This window comes from Panthera pardus, unplaced genomic scaffold (assembly GCF_024362965.1).
Source record: "Panthera pardus isolate Hobbes unplaced genomic scaffold, ASM2436296v1 HiC_scaffold_25, whole genome shotgun sequence".
Taxonomy (NCBI): domain Eukaryota; kingdom Metazoa; phylum Chordata; class Mammalia; order Carnivora; family Felidae; genus Panthera; species Panthera pardus.
This window is the reverse complement of record NW_026526821.1, coordinates 70838669-70860822: the sequence shown is the minus strand read 5'-3', so window position 1 is coordinate 70860822 and position 22154 is coordinate 70838669.

Genomic DNA, 22154 nt, shown 5'->3' with positions numbered 1-22154 from the left:
ATGACTAAGCTGACGTCATCTGAAGGCTCCACTAGGCTGGACTTCCAAAACAGCTCCTCACATGGTTGGCAATGCTCGCTGACATCTGAGAGCTCGTCTGCAGCTATTAACTAGAATGACCTTTCCATTTAGCTTAGGTTTATCACAAACTGGTGGCTAGATTTTGAGACAGAATGTCCCAAGGGCAAATATCCCAAATGGCAGGAAGCAGAAGCTTTCCGGTCAATTATGAGGTGGCATTGTATCACTTCCTTAAAACCTGAATTATGATTTTCATAAGCCTTAGGCACTTTTGCTTTCATGGCCCTCTTCCTCCATAAAATGAATAAACAAACATAAATATATCTATCTTAAGTGATGGCATTAGTAGAAAGATGAATATATAAACCTATGTTCAAATATTTTCTTAAACCTAAATATTCATTTTTTTATTCTGATTTTAAGAGAAATTAAAACATTTTCATGCACTCCTAAGAGTATCATCGCCCCAGATGTTGTACTAGTTGTGTCTGATGGACAAGTTGACCCTGATTTCTGCCAGTGCCTGTCTGTTGCTCAAAGCAATTACAAGATTCACCAGATTCAATGGGGTAGAGAAACAAATTCTACTTTTTGATGGCAGGGGACGAGGTAACATTGCAAAAGAGTATATGGATAAGAGATACGATTACAAACACATCTTTAGAAAATAAAATCTATCAAAATGAATAAGCCTCTGAAAAACATAAGCCCCTTTTGCTTGCTTTTTTGAAATGCATGCAAGTAAAAACATTAAGCTCTATTACTCCAATAGTCACTGGGATGGCTTAAAGTAATATTTGTTAGTGTTCAGGGTTTTCAAGGAAATGTAAAACAGCCATACTGTTTTCAAAATTCTGGCATACAAATAAAAAGATATATTGTAGGGTAAGGAAATTATTGTTGAAGCAATCATAACTTTACAGTTTTCTAGAAATTTAAATGGGTTCATGAAGAAATATTCACCTCTATGGGCAAGTCAAAAACACAATACTAAGGAAATTGATGTTATGCTACATTGTTTCAATTTCAGGGCAAGGTGGAACCTAATGGAGTAAACATGCATTCATACCATGACATCAAATGAATAAATGAGTTGTAAGTGAGTATCCATGTTGGTTTAATGGAGCTAGTTGTTTCCTACCTCAAAGATTGATATACTTTGGTGCAGAAGACAACTCCTACTATGAATTTTCTGTGAGAAATTTCACACATGCACACACACACACACACACACACACACACATACATAAAATCTATTATACCAGTTTGAGTTTCTGTAACATTTTCAATGTAATAGAAATACCAGATATAAGTGACAAAGTGCAAATTCAGTGTATGAAAGATTAGCCAGGAAATTTTTCTCTTTCTTCCACAGAAATACAAGGCCAGGGGCGCCTGGGTGGCGCAGTCGGTTAAGCGTCCGACTTCAGCCAGGTCACGATCTCGCGGCCCGTGAGTTCGAGCCCCGCGTCAGGCTCTGGGCTGATGGCTCGGAGCCTGGAGCCTGTTTCCGATTCTGTGTCTCCCTCTCTCTCTGCCCCTCCCCCGTTCATGCTCTGTCTCTCTCTGTCCCAAAAATAAATAAAAAACGTTGAAAAAAAAAATTTAAAAAAAATAAAATAAAATAAAATTAAAAAAAAAAAAAAAAAAAAGAAATACAAGGCCATTCTTATGCCTGGTTAATATACTAGACTGTGGTCTTAGAAGTCCACTTATTCAGGGCTATTTCAAAATACCAATTACAGCAGCATAGGGCTAGCTTGAAAGGCTAGAATGAACAGAGTGCCTAGTCTGTGGAAGATTGATTTTACATATATAAGACAAAAACTGTTTGAGCCAAAGGAGAGAAAAACAATTTCATACAAAATAGTTTATTCAAAAACAAAACACATAAGAATAGACTAGACTACCATATAATTTTTAAACATTATGAACATAAGCTAATACTTAAACTAGTAGCAGTAAGTTAGACACCAATTTTGACAATACAAATATAGAAGAAATCAGTTTTTATCTATCCAGCATCCGTCCTTTCAGGAATTTCATTACCACTACTGTTTCGGGAGACTGAATTCTCCACCAATGCCTCTAGGCCCCAGGATATGGTTCAAGTTCGAGTTTCCATCTTATCACCTTACCTTTACTGCCATAGAGCTGGTCTGTTGCAGAGCTAAAATCTAACTGATTTTACTTAGGGATTTTCTAAAATAAATCTAAGGAAATAATAATTGCAATGGATATTTGTTGAGTATTTTATTATGTGCCAAATACTGTTCTAAGCATTTTGCAGATATTAACTCACTTAATATTTCCAATAACCGCAAGAGAAAGCAACATTATTAGCCATATTTTACAAATGAGGAAACTGAGGCACAGAGAACATATAACTTGCTCATAAGTAAAATATTTACACCAAGATTAAAACCCAGGCAGGCTAACACCAGATACTGTGAACTTTATAGAGTTATCTTACCTTTGGGGCATCAAAACTGGAAAGAGCACACCTAGTTATAGGAAAATTCCAGGGGGAATATTAGCAAATGGTTACTTTCAATTTGTTTAGGAGGCTTATGTTCACTACCAAAGATACAGGAATAATGCTCATAATAATTAACTGCTAATAATTACAGGTATATTCATAAACGTGAAGTTCAAATTTTCAAATATTTCAAAGATCCAAATTGTACTCCTTCTTCGAAGTCATTTACCTATACATATCATATGAAATTTTTTATTAGAAACTTAGCCATAAAGCACCATTTCATTTTACTACAATTATGATAGAAATTAGCTTCTCAGCTGATTAAAAAAAATGTATCTTATTGCTCCAAAAGTAACATAAGGATCTTCATTGTTCATTAATGGCGGATCTATGCCTGATTCCAGCCCTCACTAGACTTGAGGATTTTGGGTAATGGGCAACCTCACTTGTCTTCAAAGTTCTCCAGAATAGAAACCACTCTAATTTCTAAAGAGCAACTCTGAGACTGGCCATAGGCCTACACTTGTTCTGTCAATAAATCAAAAGCCTCAGTCTCCTAAGCTATCAGTCCTATCTCTTTTCTAGCTACTATATTCACCCTAAATGATAAATCAATAGGCCTATTCTAAAACGTTTCAGCAGCTACAAAAAAAAAACAGTGCATTTGTGGGTGCTAGACTTTGTGTTCCTTGCAGCCTCTATGGATACAAATAACAGAGCTTTCACTTTGATATGTGACATTAAGAGAGAATACCCTGTATGTATACAAGACACATCACAGTCTATAAAATAAATGTGCCTCTTTACTTGAAATTGGTCTAAAATTAAAGTTGTGTAGTCATAGTGCAAAATAGTCTGCGGGTCCTGAATAGCCCAACTCTGGTGACTCTTTTGGTCCTTTTACTCCATAAGGTTTCTGATATTGTGTGTCTCTCCCACCCCTTCCACTGAGGTCAAACTTCACCTTTGACTGAGCTCCAAAAGTGTAGACTAAGTCAGGCAATGATCAGTATTGTTTTTTTCCCCCATGAATATCCTCTGCATGGAAGACACCAGGAACTGCTACCCATTGTCATATGTGAAAGGAATTAAAAACATAAAATATTTCTAAGAGACTTTTTTTGCCCTTTAGTCGCCTATCTAAATGTTCAGTTTCACTGTGGTTGTACATAGATAGTTCAATTGACCTTAGGCATCTCAGTTCTTGAAATAGTGGCTTGTCTTTCTAGAGAAGAATTTTCTCAGAAACTTTAGTTTAAATGTCATGTAGAAATTGTAATTTCTTGCCAACATAAACAATAAAATTTATTTTTAAAGTACATTCTGAATTCAGACCAAAATGAAAAGAGGGTGGGTGGGGTAGAAACCAAAGTCAAGGCCTTGACTATCAGTATTTCAGAGTAGGGTCAGGGACAAGCTAGAAGAGCTAGGAAATTGACCAACTGAATATACTGGTTACATGAGGCTTAGTTTGGAAAAATCTATTCTTGGCTGTCTTGTCCAGGTGATTTCTGTAAGACTTTATCTCCTAAATTACTTCAATAGAATTAGCAAATAAAGTAGATCCCTCAAGATACTCATGTCTGTCATCTGTGTTTTAAAGGTTTTTTGTCTCAGGTCTAATCAGCAAAAGGCAAGGAGAAAAATGTTGTCTTCTTTTCCCCTCAGTTGTCAGTAGCAAAGAAGGAAGAAGAAATGAGGAAGAAAAAGGAAGTAAGAATGTAGATTGATTGGAGAAAATATCCTTCCTCCTCTGCCATTTAGCATTGGTTTGATTGCCATGAAGAATAAGAACTATGAACTGATAATACTGATAGAAGCCATACAGAGATATTTGAGATATAAATGAGGTCTTGGGGTTGATAAAAAAAAAAGTCAAGTTAAAATAAAGTCATGTTCTAACAGGGAATAAGAATTATTATTTTCACAAACATAGGATACTGAAGAAGGCATGTCTAGCTAGTTTAATCAAGGTGGCATTATAAGATCCTCCAATAGGGGCGCCTGGCTCAGTCAGTTAAACACCCAACTGTTGATTTTGGCTTGGGTCATGATTTCGTGGTTCATGTGTTCAAGTCTCTTTTCTGGCTCTGCACTGACAGAGCAGAGCCTACTTGGGATTCTCTCTCTCCCTCTCTATTTGCCTGCATAGGATTATCTCTCTCTCTCTTTCTCTCTCTGCCCCTTCCTCACTCATGCTAACTCTCTCTCTCTCAAAAAAATAAATAAATGAACTTAAAAGAGAAAGATCTTCCAATAATATATTCAAAAGGAAGCTTCTGAACTGACATTATGATTTTGACAATGCTAATGATGGGTACAAAGATGAACTCAGTATTAATACCTTTATAAATATGGATCAATTTCAGATTCAATCAAGTGATTCTATCACCAGTCACCAACTTCTATCAATTAATTGATAATAAGGCAGTGAGTCAGTTCTTCAGATATCATTATTTAGAGATAATTGTATTATATAATCTAGGAAAACAGTGAAGATATCCAGAAGGGTAACAAGGAATCTCATACCTTATCATTAACCTATTCTTTTTGTATTGAAACTCTTATTGACATTAATGCAACTTTGTGCTTGATGAGGACATAGTGTGATTGATCTTGTTTGTATGAATCATTTACTGGCACTTCATCCATTACCGTTAATTCACTACATAAAACTCAGAAGAACACATTCATGATTTGATTTTATCTCCATATGTTGAAATTGATCTATTTCTGGCAGGTTATATCCAGTTATAAGTGTTATGGATCAAGTAAGCTCAATCTCTAATACAATAGAAAGAAGATAATACCTCATCATTCCACATGTCTGTCAAGTACTATATTTCACCATTTGCTCTCATCAAAACAAACACATAGTTATTGTAAGTAGAATAACTGTTTTTCCCAAAGTAACTCTTCATATGCATATTCACTTTATTAATACAAATATATATTTTACCGATACATGCTGATGGTAGACAAAGCTTTAGGATGGATATTTTTTAGGCTACAAAAATTTAGTCCTGCATCCTAAAAATAAGTATAATTTACTGACAAATATAATGAAATAGTCACTTACTGGGGGTTCTGAAGAGTTTGAAGTCTACATGGCTGAGAAGACATAGTAGGCATTAGATAAACATATTTAAAATAGTATTTATTACTCTAACATCTTGCAGCTCTTACATTCATGAGTACAAGCATAGGCTTTCATAGTGGTTACTGAAAATCTCATAAAATATAAGAATGATAGTGATGCTGTTTTTAACTGCTAACACATTAAGAACTGGGCATTTTGTAAAGCACTATACATAACAACCTTTGGAGTTGCAGTTACCTAATAGGAAACTGAGGATTAGAAAGATCTCATGGGCAGTATAACATAAAATCAAGATAATAATCTGACTCTAGAGTTCAAGCTAAATCTTTACGATGCGACAATATTAACTACTATTTATAGAGCTGTTGGTATGTACTGATTAATTCGATTCTAAGTGATTTACATGTATTCACTCATTCAATCCTTAAAATAACCTTACAGAAATAGGTAGTAGTGTTTCCACTTTATAGATGAGGAAACAATGATAAAGTGAATATAGGTGACCTGCCCAAATACAGACACTTAGTAAGTTGTGGTTCCAGAATGTAGATCTGGTTCTAGAGTCTTCAAATTTAACCACTATGCTCTAATGCCTGAACTTTTCTAAATTCCCTGGAGCTCAATGCTGGCTAGCAATTTTGGCACGGTAAGAATAAACATTCTTGTGTAATTGACAACATTTCTGTATTTTCTTGAAGACCAAGAGGATTGTGTTTCATCAAACCATATCTACCAAAGTGCAAAAATATAAAGGAAGAAAACTAAGGTAATTCAAGGAGTCTCGTCTCTTTAAAACTTCAGAGCAATGAGCAGTTCATGGTTGCCATTGACATTGGTCCCATGAAACTCCTCAAATGAAATGACTTCTTTGAATCTCACTTAGAACTCTAATAACTCTTTCCTAGTTCTCAGTCAGCTTGACAGTCAGAGACAGTCATTCTGCCTAACAAAAGGAGAAAGCCATTATCAAATGATGGCCTAGCCATGAAGTAGCCCTAGTCTTGGTGTATGCTGATATTTTTATAATCATACATGTAGCCTACATAAATCCTCTTACCCAACAAATCTCCCAAACATGTTGAATCATTGTCCCTATTCTTTCATGTACAACTTACACACACACACACACACACACACACACACACACACTTTCTCTGCCCTTTGATGTACTTATTTAATTTTTTTTTTCAACGTTTTTTATTTATTTTTGGGACAGAGAGAGACAGAGCATGAACGGGGGAGGGGCAGAGAGAGAGGGAGACACAGAATCGGAAACAGGCTCCAGGCTCCGAGCCATCAGCCCAGAGCCTGACGCGGGGGCTCGAACTCACGGACCGCAAGATCGTGACCTGGCTGAAGTCGGACGCTTAACCGACTGCGCCACCCAGGCGCCCTGATGTACTTATTTAAATCTTTCTTCCTTTAATTCAGGTATCTCTTCTATGAAGGAAGCTAACTCAGAATTTGGCCCATACTACTTACTATTTGTTCTGTACTTTTGGTAATTCCATAGTTTCACAATGTACTTTTCCAGGGATGCATATGCACTTTCTTTCCTGAAGGCTAGTACAATTCCTGTAAGATAAAGCACACATTAAAAAAAAAGACAGTTAATCAAGAAACTATCCTTTCCTGACTGTTTTTAATCAGATTTCCTGTTTTTATTTCAGTTTTCAAACAAATGATTTTTATTTTCTACATACTTTAGAGAGTGTTAATTCCCTTGACTATTACAGGCATTTTTGAAGTGTTTCTGCATAATTCATACTGAATGTAGTGCTCAGAAGCTGGTATTATTGGGGTATGCATATTAATTATTCATATGCAAATTAAGAACCATGGGACCCAGCACAGCTGGAATGTATAACTCTTGCAGCCTTTTCTAAAGTAGTACATTTCTTGTACCCTTGTGTTATCATTTCTTTCTATAACATTTTCCAATTCACCCAAACAAATGTCTAATTGTATTAAGATCTTAACTTTTGCATTAGCTAAAGCAATTATGAATGTGAGAAGATGGAAATTGTTAATATAAAACAATTACACTTTATGGCTCATCTTCTGCAGTCCCCAGAAGCAGAAATATATGCCTTTTGGATGTTGTTCTTTATGAACCGTGTATTTCAAGCACTTCACCTTTAAGTCTATTTTTCTCTTACTTGAGCATTTTTTATTTATACCCATTGATTTTCCCCTAAAGCAATATTTAGAGAAACATAATTCCAAACTAAAGATGCAATAAGGGTTCACTCGATTATGACCTCCATCCCCACAATCCTCATTTCCTCAGTTGTGACTCCTTCACTGATAGGGGTAAAGGGAATAGATATAGAGGCAGAGGGTTTATCATTAAAAGCAGTGGTCTCAGGATACATTACACTCCAAATATCAAAAGCATCCTCTGAAATAGTTTCAGAGGTGAAACTCTTGGCTTGGACTTTGGAATTGGCACAATCTCTCATTCTGAATATAACAAGTCGTCCTAGACCACGAATCCCTGAGACAGAGAGGGATGTCAGGAGGCACTTTAGTCTTGTAGCCCCTGGAAGGCTTACATGACAATTATCAAAATGAGGCCAAGGGTGACAGGAAAGGAAACAAATGGCAAAAACATCAGCTGTGGATCTTCTATTTTAAGAAGACATACTTAGAAAAATTCCACCATTGTTCTGGATTAATATCTGGGTTCATAATTCACTTTTGACTAAAACTATATGGAATGAATAAATCACAGGAATAAAAGGCACCAGCATAGGGGATATAGTCAATGGTACTGTAATAGCATTCTATGGTGACAGATGGTAGCTATACTGATGGGGAGCATGGCATAATGTATAAAGAAGTTGAATCAATATGTTGTACAACTGAAACTGATGTGACATTGTGTGTCAAGTATATTAAAAAATTTTTTTCCAAACTATACGGTATTTTAAATTGAAGAAAGCTGGTCTTTGGCAGCAGTGTTGCAGTCACTCCACTTGGTATGCATTTCTTCTCTTAGGGTGCCTTTGCCAATTCCCTAGGCCTCTGGCTATTTGTTTCCTTTCTTCCACAAGTATTCTGTTATTAAAAACTGTACTCCGAAAAGACCTACACTTAGACATTTAGAGTAACAATCCGATTGAAATGGATCAGCTCTCCCAGACAATATTCACAGAAACAAAAGGCAAAGCCTTAAGAAGAGAAAAATATCTAAGCTGCTAGAATTTCAAGGAGCAACATGCCTATGAGACATATGTGTTGCTCAGGCAGAGCCTACAGAGCTGCTTCACGCAGGATGGATAACCCCCCACGATTTGTTAAGGAAAAAAAAAATTATTACTCTTGTTAATAAGACATATGAAGACAAGGACCAGTGTCTCTGGATTCTTATATCTTAAATGTGATGGAATGTCACATAAAAGTCACACCATTAAATTTGGGAATCAAATACACTAGATAAAAGACATAAAAGCAAGAAGTTAAGTGAAAAAAAAAAAGAAGTCTAAGCACAAAGATTATTCCATCTCATCTTTTAACTACTACTTCCTTATCTAACACTGTGTCTTCATACCTGATACTCCTCTTTTTATTTAGAATTATTGCCTAGTCCAGGCCTTCATCGTTTGAGACTTAGATTCTGTCAACTGCCCTTAAACTGAACTCCTGGAGCCCATCCTCTACAACTCCATTAGAATTTGAGCAAGTAACTCCAGAGTGTGGCTCCTTAACAGAACAAAAACAAATAACAAAACAGTGGAAAAAACCTAGGTGGAATGAGAAACTGAAAATAGCCAGAGGCATACCAGATTGGTACATATGTCTAGTACCATATGTCTCTCACTCCTGCTCATGATTGTCCCACTGGTATTGTAGTCCTGGGATTAAGATTACAAAATCTAGAGTTCCTCGGCTGATTCTGGTTTCCAGCTACTCTTCCCCAACCTAGCCATTCTTCAGGAGCCTTAACATACATTTTCTAAAGTATTATATTTATCATCATATGCCTCTAATTAGTGGTCCTCTGTTTCCATTTATGAATGCCTCTGTTTTCAGATGCATATACCTCTAGTCAATTCATGCTTTTCTACAGCTCCCCATATTTCTCCCACAAAAACCCACTGCCAGTCCAGTAAGAACCATCTCCTCATGAAATCCCAGAGTTTTCTGGGATTTTAAACATTCTGTTCTTTCACTTTAAATTTTTCTTCCCTTTCTTTTAAATTCTTATGCACTCTTCAGAAAGGATTATACCCATGCAATTTTCTACATTTGTCTGGGCCCTTGCAGAACCCACAATCTAGCCCTTTATTCTATACTGCCTTGAATTGTTTCATATTTTGCAGTCTTATTTCCTTAACTACATTATAAGTTAAATAAAGCACATTGGGCAAGTTATCTTGGGAAACTGAACACATGTCTTTACCTCTACTTTCTTGAGGTCCATTAAATTGAAATTAGATAAATTAAATAGATATACACTGATTAGAATAAAGAGAATGGGAGAAGAGAGGGCAATCAAGAATTTTGGAAGATGGATAAGTAAAAATCTGAATTGACTCAGTGGATAAAACGAAAATCTGAGTGTTTGACCCAGAAAAAGATAAGAAACAAGTTGACACATGCTATGGGGAGAATTGGAGGCATAACGTACCTTGAGGGAAGGAATTTAACACTAATATTATTGGGTTATATTCTGGATTAGGAGTAGTAAAATGTCTCAGATATCCTCCTAAATCCCTTGTCACGGGGCAATTTCCCTCCCCCATCCCAGATGGAGGGCCTGGAGATTTGCTTACTGCAACAACTTAACCAGAGATAGTCTGTGCTTATGGCTGCCAGGCAGTAGATACTGGAAACAATCACTTAGTTAATAAAAGGATTCTAGGGGCACCTGGGTGGCTCAGTCGGTTAGGTGTCCGACTTCAACTCAGGTCTCGATCTCGCAGTCCGTGAGTTTAAGCCCCGCATCAGGCTCTGTGCTGACAGCTCAGAGCCTGGAGCCTGCTTCTGATTCTCTCTCCCTCTCTCTCTGCCCCTCTCCCGTTCATGCTCTGTCTCTCTCTGCCTCAAAAATAAATAAACGTTAAAAAAAATTTTAAAAAATAAAGGGATTCTAACAAATGCCAAAATGAACTGTGACTTTATCACCTTCCGCAGTTTAGCTCCCAGATTGCTGGTATCCACCCGTTCAGAACCTGAAAGTATATACTTACTATTTCTCTTTAATTTACAATCCCTCCCAAAAGGAGGCATCTGGGTGGCTCAGTCGGTTAGGCTTCGCACTTTGGCTCAGGTCATGATCTCTGGGTTCAGCAGTTTGAGTCCCACTTCCAGATCTGTGCTGACCACTGGGAGTCTGGAGCCTGCTTCAGATTCTGTGTCTCCCTCTCTCTCTGCCCCTCCCCCACTCATGCTCTGTCTCTCTCTCTCTCTCTCAAAAATATAAATAAATAGGGGCACCTGGTTGGCTCAGTCGGTTAAGCGTCTGACTTCAGCTCAGGTCATGATCTGACGGTTCCTGGGTTCAAGTCCCCCCGCATTGGGCTCTGTGCTGACAGCTCACAGCCTGGAGCCTGTTTCAGATTCTGTGTCTCCCTCTCTCTCTGCTCCTCCCCTGCTCTCACTTTCTCTCTCTCTCTCTCTCTCTCTCTCAAAAATAAATAAAGATTAAAAAAACATTTTAAAAAATAAATAAATAAATAAAATTTCTTATAAATAAATCAAAAGCCAAAGAGTACTTGAAATTTTGAGGAAAGCCTTCAGCATAAAAGAGAGATACCAATAAATAAGTTGGAAAACAAAATAAATGATTACAGCATAAACAAGGTAGAAAGCAGAATAAAATATCAAAATAAAATCACAATTCATATACTAATTTTTAGCAGAATATTATAACAAAAAATTAAGAAATTGGGTAAATTTTCATCTAACCACAATTGTTTCAACTGCTATGATAGTAATGCTCAAATAATTTCTTACCTTTTTTGCTCATCAAGTAAATGAAAGGTAAATTAATTTCTCTTTCATTTTTATTGAATAAGTCTGCTATACATTTTCTTGCATATCTGGATATCAAGAAATTGTTAAGGGTCATATTTGATGCTACTCAGAGCTTGCTTATAAAGCAAAACTCCAGTATTTTTCTAAACAATGCTCTGAGCCCTCTGAAGCAGCTTCTCTTCTGTTTTCTTTTCCTTGCTAACCAGCCTTACTTCCTAGAACACCCGTTTTCAACAGTGAGTGCCATTATTACCTCAGACCTCTCTAACAGCACTTTTGTAAACCTCCATTCAATCATTTCTTGCAACCTATTTTCTGATGGAATATTTTAGAACAAATATAACAAGTTAAATATAGTTAAGTTATATATTTCTCCACACTGACACCCAGCTGTCCTGCTAGTAACTTTTCAGATGACAGGCATAATACTGTCAGGCATAATATCTCACTCTGGTTCTTCCTCAGGTTTCTGGAAAATTTAGAAATCAGACTGAAGTAACCAGCCCAACTTTTTTGGCTGATCATAATTACATAATCCTTGACCATATAAAATTTGAACATCTTCAGCTCATTGTCAATGAATTCATTTTAATAGACACTGGGTTGAATTATCTTTAATCAAACCACATCATGTGTTTATGATTTGGGTTAACCAAAGAGTAAAGGAAAGAATAATGTAATGTTTAGAATTCTCCTATTAAAAATGGCTATACTATTCAAGTATTTAGTAGGTGAGCAACTGTCATGGCACCTAGGTTTTTCACGGAATTATACATTTACTACCTGGAAAGACTCAGCCTTGTTTTCTGATATGAGTTTAATAGCACTCAAAAACCCTAGGGTTTAGTAATAAAAATTTGGTGTTTATGGCCAAAATTTGAGCAGCTAGCTCATCAGAAAAAAATGCCTTACCTCTTCAATTTAATAAAAAGTAAGTACTTGCAAAGAAAACATCTTTAAAAAAAAAACATGGAGGTGGTAAGAAAAAAAAAGTACTTTTATTATAGTTAAGGCCTGAAGTTATTGTCTGATTTTAACCAGCAGATCAGCTATCACACTATTTCTTTAGCTAAGGTTTTGGAGTTTAAGGTCAATTTTAATTAACAGTTGAAGAGTGAATCCAAAACATTCAAAACATGAGGTTCTCTGAGATGATTTTTGTTGTATGTAGCTTCCATTTTGGTATCTTGCAAAGATACCCCTGACATTTTTGTGGGTTTTGTATTATTTTATTATTTTATTTTATTTTATTTTATTTTATTTTATTTATTGTATTTTTGAGGAAGCAACACTAAAGAAAAACATTGCTGGTATCAAAATTCCAGCTGATCTCTATTCACTTTGATTTACCCCATAACTAGATACAAAGTCAGCAAGTGATGTGAACTGGAGAGTTGAACAATTAGCTACTAAATATTGTCTCTGAAACTACTTTTCTCTCAATCGTTTCTTAGTATCATGATTATCAGAACAATTACTTCCTCTTTTCTATTGTAGATGTAGCCATATCTCAGTCCCTGTGGCACAAATGTTTAATAAAATGGTCCTGGTGCGTTAGAATTTCATTGCTGGCAAAACACAGCATTTGATCAGATTCCTAAAATAAAGTCCTTAATTTTATGTATATAATATCGTGCTTGAAAGCTACAACACAGGAGGTTTGTGATTTCTAACAGGAGTTTTGAAGTTGCATCTCTGAATGTATTTTCAGTGGAGGGATAAAAAGGTTTGAATCTGGGTTTTAGTCACTCTGTAAAAATGGGATAGAATCCTCACCAGTTACAGTTTGGTTCAGATGTCAAGACTGATGACGCTATCCATATGACATGGGTATGAAAAGGTTTCCCACCCACATAATGAGCTTTCTTGGGGAGAACAGGGTGGCGCCTATTCAGGTCCAAAGTGACTTGAAAGAGTAGGGAAAGGAGATTGGCTTAGGTGTTCACCGTGGTTAAGGATGGTGGATTGGGTGAGGGTGTGGCGTGTGCCAGCAGTTTTTGTGGTTGGAACTTCTTGCCAGAGGGAGCACTGTGCTTTCTTATCCACTTATGCAGATGTGGAACAGAAGGGGAAGAAAGAGGTGTGTACCTTAGGGGCTTTCAGTAGTCAAACATCAAAATAAAATCAGACTACTTATTGTAATTTGCATATAACCTTCCCTTTATAATGAAAATATGGTATCAATTTTCTGATCATAATTTGCAAATTTCCTAGACTTCATTAGTTGTTGATTGAGACTGATACATTATTTTAAAAGGTGAAGTCTTCATTAATTATGCTTATCAAATAGAAGTAAATGATGTGCAAGTTACTATAGATAGTGACGATTTGCCTATGGTTTTAATTCATTTTACTTTTTAAAGTGTCTGATTATTGCCCATGTTACTATAGACCAGTGGTTTTCAAACCTTAACATACCCAAAAATCACCCGAACATCTTGTTAAAACACAGATTATTGGGATGCCTGGGTGGCTCAGTTGTTAAGCATCTGACTATGGCTCAGATCATGATCTCTTGGCTACTGAGTTTGAGTCCCACATCCAGTGAGCTCAAGCCCTACTTCTTTCTCTCACTTTCTCTCTCTCTCTCTCTTTCTCTCTCTCTCTTTCTCTCCCTGCCCCCTGGGATTCTTTCTGTCTCTGCCCCTTGTTCACTTGTGCCCAATCTTTCTCTCAAACAAACAAACAAAACACACAGAGATTTCTGGACCTCATCTTCAGAGATTCTGATTTAGTAGGTCTGAGGTGGGGGCCCAATAATTTGCAGTTCCAACAAGTTCCCAGGTAATGTTGATTCTTCTGGTCTAGGGACCATACTTTGAGAATGACCAGTCTAGAATTTTTGAGGGCTTGTGTGTGTGTGTATGTGTGTGTGTGTGTGTGTGTGTGTGTGTGTGTGTGTGTGTGAGTTTTGGGGTTTTAATAATTTGTTTCCCAGTATCGTGTCCCTTTAAGGGTTTTTGGCTCTTTGAGTATCATTGAATAATGACTTTGGGCTGTTCATATTAAAAGGCAAATACCCTTTTAAAAGCTAAAGAGCTATTTTGTTACTTTCTAGGATAGATGGAGCTCATACTAGAATAGGCTCCTAACTATTACTATGTTGTGATATTTATACTAAAATATAATATAACTTGATAAATTTAATTGTGACGTTGGATATTCATAAAAATTATATGATCTGTGGGATTTTTTCTGGGGGTAATACCAAAGACTCCATAATTAAATTAAACTAGTAGCTCTTGAAAACTTTGGTGGAATTGAATAATTCCCATTTGTACTTGTAACTAATTTCTTCTTACCATTTTTGGATTTAGTCTTCAATTTCAACATTAGAATATTTGGTGTAGTGAGACAAGATGGTAGAATAGAAAAAAAAAAAAACACATGAAACTAGGAGTCAGGAAATACAGATTCGAGATTAATTTTGCCACTAATTTTTCATGTGATCACGTGCAACCTATCTAAAGCAGGTGGCAAATTTTTCTGAAAAGGCAAGATAGTAAATGAAATATTTTAGGCTTTGCAAGTTACATGATCTGTCAAAATACTCAGCTCCATTCTAGTAGCATGAAAAAGCCGCAGATAATGTAGAGGAGTGGATGAGTTTGTGTTCCAATAATACTTTATTTATAAAAACATGATTGTCTGGATTTAGTCCACAGGTTACAGCTTGCCAATTTCTGATTTAAGCATAGTTTTTTTGTTTCTTTTCTTGTTTGTTTGTTTTTTGTAATCTGTGAAAGGAATACGTTGAACTAGATTGTTCTTAGTTCCTCTTTGGCAGCAAACATTCTGTGATACTATATCTTGGTGAACCTTGCTCATTGCTTACTGAATCTATTCTCACACAACAGAGAGATGCACGTACATATCAGAATCACTCTTGGTATAAATTGCACCATCCACTCGAAAGGGAAGATTTCAGCTATCATTTCTGGTAGAGACAATGCCTTATTCCAACACCATCTACACTAGTAGGCAATAGTAAAATGTAAGAGTAATTAGAAATTGTTAGAAGCAGATAGACTATAGTATGTAATATATCAGAATATGATACCGTTTTATCATTTACTAATTATTAGCAGTGGTATAATTATTTTTATTGCTATAACAGAAAGTTACATGAGGGATGGTTCATAGAAAGAGAGACTGGGTTTGAAGTATAGAGGGTTTGTTTGTTTGTTTGTTTGGTTGTTTAAATAAGATTTCCTATGAGTAAACAGCAATGTTTAGAGTCCAAGAAGAAAGAATAAACACAATTGACATTTGAGCAAATAGCAAGAGTAACAGGACTAGAAGTCATGTTTCCGAGCCCATGTCTAGACGTGTAGATTGGCTCAGAGGGGGCACACATGCCAAGTTTCACCAAGAGACTGAACTCGTTCACACAAGGGTCAAAGATGGGAATTTAGAAAGAAAGAATTGGAACAACTTCTCAGGTGAATTACTACTGGAAAGTAGAAATTGAGGTACGACTATTGAGTTTATCGCAGGAGTTGCCTTCTGTCGACCCCCACTGGTTTCGAGGATCGTTTTTCCATATGGCACATAAGGGCTACTAAATGCTTGACTACCTGAGAAAATGACCCATACAGAAGGCATCCTGTGAGCTCTGAAGAGCAGGCAGTCTCTTCTTTAGGTGCTCTGAGGAGCCAGCACAATTTTAACACCACCATGTAAATTCCCTAGCAGACTTCTCGACTCTTGGCAAAGTAGGCTTTTTATTTTCTGTCCCCTCCTCCTTTAATGAATCAGGAAAATATCTGTCCTCTGAATTATTAAAGACATTTACAACTTAGGTTCTTACCTTTTATGTGTGATGAGAGCCAGTGATGTGACTTATAATTTTCTTTGTATATCTGTATCCTGTGTATCTAACAAAAAACCCAGTACTCAGTAAATGATACTTGGTCAAATGTTAAAAATTATCTTAAAAGTCTAGTGAATTAAAGTAAATTGAAAGATGAATTTTGCCCTCCATGTCCAACATTCTCTGAATTTTCGCCTTGGCTTTGGTCTGCACCTGAAGTTAGTCTGGTCATCTGCCATGGAAAACAAAAGACTGGCTCCCTAACTTGTAAAATCTTCCTTCACCCCTAAGATTTAGGTATCTGTTGCAGTAGTTTGGTATAAAAAATATACTGAAAAGGAAAGGTTTTAATCTGATGTTCGAGTTAAAATGGGAACATGTTTTTTCATATATAGAATTCACATTTGATTATTTAAAAATATTTTCTCATGATGGGGCAAGATGAGATCAGATTTACGTTAGATGACAAAAACCTTGAGTGTGCTATACAAATTCTTTTGTACTAAAATATGAGATTATTGGATGTAATTAATTTTCAACGTAAGGGTCTCTAATTCCAGATCCTTGCACAATCTATAACATGAGCAAAAGAATGATTGGGTTCCCACTGAGGGCAGGGTTAGAGCTAAGAATGTTTGGCATTTCCCTAAATATATTTGGTGTAAATAACAATATCAAGTTGATCTAAGAGTCAATTTATTGTAGATTTTAAATTTTTTTTTCAACGTTTTTTATTTATTTTTGGGACAGAGAGAGACAGAGCATGAACGGGGGAGGGTCAGAGAGAGAGGGAGACACAGAATCGGAAACAGGCTCCAGGCTCCGAGCCATCAGCCCAGAGCCTGACGCGGGGCTCGAACTCACGGACCGTGAGATCATGACCTGGCTGAAGTCGGACGCTTAACCGACTGTGCCACCCAGGCACCCCTATTGTAGATTTTAAATGTCATGGGTCAAAGAGGAATTCTTTCCCAATTTCCCTGCTTCTAGCCTGAATCGTCAGCCATTTTTGCCAGAGAATTCATTCTAACTTGATAACATGATCTTTTTTTTTTCCTTGACCAGCATTTTTCAGTGTTTATACACTGCCCCGAAGATAACATCCAGATTAATTTTCACATTATACAATGCTTTTCACATTATGGCTTCCGGCTCTGTATTCATTCTCATCTCCCTCCATTCTCTGTCTCCTTACACTTTATAACTGAAGAATACAAAACTACTTCTCATTCACCAAAGAACCTGCTCTTTCCAAATTCCTTTGCAATGGGCATATTATTACTTCCACTTGAAATGCTTTTCATATCAACCAACTTAGATATTTCTTGACCATTCTATTTCAGTTCAGATGCTTGGCCTTCTGTGAACCATTCTCTGATTTCTAACAGACCTGGCATTTCTTCTTTGCTTCCAGTGTTTTAGTACAAATAAACATTCAAAATGAGCATCTTGAATTTTGATTATTTTAATACAATATGTAGAAACATTAACATCTGTTTTTCTACTAGTTTATGTTGTGAGAAAATTCTCTATGGTTTTATCATATCTCTGCATAGTTCAGGCCTTTTGAGCAAAGGGTATTGTAAGGACGTTTGCATAACAGATAACCTTGGAAGCTAGATATTGCACCCTTCCAAAGATAAAATGTCCCTCTCCAGAGATGCCTTTTCTCTGTGCTGCAGAAATTTGTTTAATGAGTAATCTCTCTCTGGGACCCAGGATGGACGTGTGTGTCAGCAGCTAAGAGCCTCCTAATTTTGGTATCTTAACCCTGTAATGACAATCCACTGCAGGCACAGGTAAACATTGGCCTTCATCCCATTGTTCTATGGGGATAGTGGCTTCTGGAGCAAGAGCTAAAATTTATTGTTCTTGATACTGTTCTTCACTGTGAGTAATAAACTGTGCTTCTGACTCAGCATGTCATGTTCCTCAGTATACATATATGAAACTGTGGCAGGATAACATGCTAGGTTACAAGTAGTGTAAAATCTCAAACCCTTCACAGTTTCTAGCTTTATAAGGTTTGAGACCTGGCACAGTGGCCTGGCATGTAGTATCAGTAAAAATTATGAATGATGTTGAAATTGACTGTAAAGATTATTGATGTACTGTCTAGCATATATGCACATTTCATCATCTTTGAGCTATTTCATTTTATTAAAGCTTATTTATTTATTGTGTGTGTGAGAGAGAGAGAGAGAGGGAAAGAGAGAAAGAGCACAAGTAGAGAAGGGACCGAGAGAGAGGAGGAGAGAGAGAATCCCAAGCAGTCTCTCATGCTGTGATCATGGAGCCTGACAAAGGATTTGATCTCACAACCATGAGACCGTGACCTGACTGAGCCAAAATTCACAAATGGATACTTAAAATCACTGAGTCACCCAGGCACCCCTGAGCTATTTTATTAATCTGTACTGAAAATTGATAGAATGCAAATGATTCTTTACTTAATTGCCTTGAGGGCATCGACCAGTTTTACACCCATTTATAAATTCATGTCAGCATGAATTTGCCTCAATTACCTACAGAATGTATTGTATACATGTATATACATGTATTTGTTTGTATTTTCCTTTGACTTGGTTTTAACATCTTATTGGCTCCACCATTAAGGTGGTTAGAAAAACCTTCGATGTGTGTTTATTTTGTAGTTATGTTAAAGTTATGATTTTAAAAACATTATTCTTTAATACTAGTGACATATCCTTAACATCATTAAGTGTTGTCCAAGAATTTCCAGTGTGTATGTGCATGCTTGTGTGTGTGTATGTGTTTGTGTGTGTGTGTGTGTGTGTGTGTGTGTGTGCGTGTAGGGGTGTGTGTGGAAGAGCTATTCTATTTTGCTGTTTTAGACTTTCCCCATTCTCCTTTTATTGGCATTTTCCAAATCTACAGATCACAGAATGTCTATAGTCCTTGCAATACTTAGACTATCTTATGTTTTTACTATGGACTGCAGATTTTGTAACATTTAAAAGGTGCTGGAAAATATATATGGTAAGGTAGACAAAGGAGCCTCCTAACCTGACCAACCCTTTGCACTATAAGTCAAAATAACACAGATTTTAGGTTTGTAAATTAGGTAAGTGAACACTTATTATATATTTTTTAAAGGGAATCTAAGCATGGGAAATATCTTGGTAGAATGAGTCATATCCATGCTGTTCCAAGACTGAGCAAACATCCAGAAGGTACACACGTTTGAACAGCTGTTGGCTATGCATTTTGCCAAAAGCAAGCTTACCTCCAGGAAATTATAAAGTCCTTTATCTCAAGTTCCATTAAAAAGAAAACTGGAAAAGAATATTTCCCACAATTCAGAAAATGAAATTAAAATGAGAAAACCCTTACTTGCTATCACCTATTCAGATTTACTCTTCTACTTGTGAGAAGAACAACGAAAATAGAAATCCATATATAAAGAAATATTATACTGTAAAACAATAGCAACAAACAATAACCACCTTTAAAAAATACTATGTTCAGAAATTATCCATTTCTTCACTAATGTCCTTTATTTAGGGATCGAATTCAGGATCTGATTAGACTTAGATATTCTGCCTCCTTAGCTTTCTATAAACTCTGACCATTACTCTGTCTATCATGGTTTGGACATATCTGAAGAGCACTGGAATTTTGTAGAATGTCCCTCAGTTTGGGATTGTGTGATGTTTTCTCATGATTAACCTGATATGTATGCTCAGTAATGACTTCCTGGGAAAAGTACTACCAGAGGTAACTTGGATTCATCACATCAGGTGGCTCACAATGATGATATGTTTTCTTACTGGTAATGTTAACCTTGATTGTTTGTCTATGGTGGTATCTGAAAGGTTCCTTCACTGTGTGGTTAGTATTGATCTCCTTGTAACTGAGGAGATAAATATTGTAAGAGAGTTCATTTATGTCTATGCAAATATCTTGTTTTCCCATAAAACTTTGACCCACTATTTTTAGTACATATTGGTAGATGGTGCCTACAGCCATCACTGCTGAGGATTTCTCCTGGTTATTTTCTATGTTCCTCATTCCTTCTACATATAGTAATTGGAATTCTTTTCTAAGAGTTGGCTCTTTTCACCCATTTATTTATTTATTCAGTTAATTATAAATATTTTATACTTTGAATTATAATCCAATACTGTCCAAATTAATTTTGTAGCTCAAATAGTGCCAGCTTTGGCTATTTGGAGCTCTGTCAAGTTCATTCCTAAACTTTTCAATTTATTCTCATATTTTTTTCCCCTAGCACCATAATATGCACTAGGATCATTTTATATTTTCTCTGCCTCCTCCTGAAATCAATGACCTCTCCAAAAAGCCCTGGTCCTTTTAATAGAGTAATACAGTTACCATTTCTTAAACTTGCACATTTGATAAATGATTCTTTTTCAAGGTTTTATGCAGGAATTTCCTAGTATTTCATAATGGTGTATGATTTTATTGAGATGTTTTTGTATATTTCCATTAAAAAATGTAAATGGCCTAATATACACGAAGAGGTGACTGATTTCATGTGTGGTCTTCTGTGAGACAATGTACTCCTCAAGAGAAAAAGGAATAGAAATAGAAAAGAAATTATGAGTTTCCAGAAAAATAGTCAATATATATTGAATTCTACCTTATAAAGAGTACTGTGGGAAATGTTGCTATAAGGAAAAGATGTGGCTCCTGCCCTTAAGTTGTGCTGTCCAGGATACCATTTAACAAATGAGTAAGTGCTAGTATACCATGAGATCACAAAGGTCATATGTTGCATTGTATTCCAATGTTTCAACATAATTCTCTTTCAATTACTCTTTTTAAAAGTTTATTTATTTATTTATATTAAGAGAGAGAGAGAAAGAGGCAGAGAGAGGGAGAGAGAATCTCAAGCAGGCTCCTCACTGTCAGTGCAGAGCCTAACATGGGGTTTGATGAGGGACTTCATGCAGTGCTCAAACCCACAAACCACGAGATCATGGCCTGAGCTGAAATCAAGAGATGGACATTTAACCAACTGAGCCACCCAGGAACCTCTACTTCAATTATTTTTATTAGATCTCCTCTCCTATAAAAGAGAGCCCACTCTTTATAAACACCATCTAAAACAGAATTCCTTCAAGAATTTTTTTCTTTATGAGTTTATTTCTTAGATGGTCATTGAACATCTACCGTTTGCAAAACAAAGACAAGATAGGAACAACATAACTAAGGCATCTTTCTTATTTCTAAAGAATTTTCAATTTATAGGGCTCAATCCTTCCTGGCATCCCAAGTCCACCACCTGATGTGATGAACCCAATTCACCTCTGTAGTACTTTTCCCGGGAAGTCATTACTGAGCATAGATATCAGACTAATCATGAGAAAACATCACACAATCCCAAACTAAGGGACATTCTACAAAATTCCAGACTAGTGCTCTTTAGATATGTCCAAACCATGAAAGACAGAGTAATGGTCAGAGTTCACAGGAAGCTAAGGAGGCAGAATATCTAAATGCAATCAGATCCTGAATTCAATCCTGAAATGAAGGACATTGGTGAAAAGATGGATGAACTCTGAATACAGTATTTTTTTAAGGTGGTTGTTTGTTGCTGTTGTTTTACAACATAATAATTTGTATTTGTTTTACATTTTAAATCCTGAAAATGCCTAGGTACAGTAATAACCCTCAGAGAAAATGTGTAATATTTTCTGTTTGCCTTATTTTCTACTTAGTCCCTGTGGGTTTGCTTCATCCTATCATCTTAGAGTTTTAGTATACTTCAG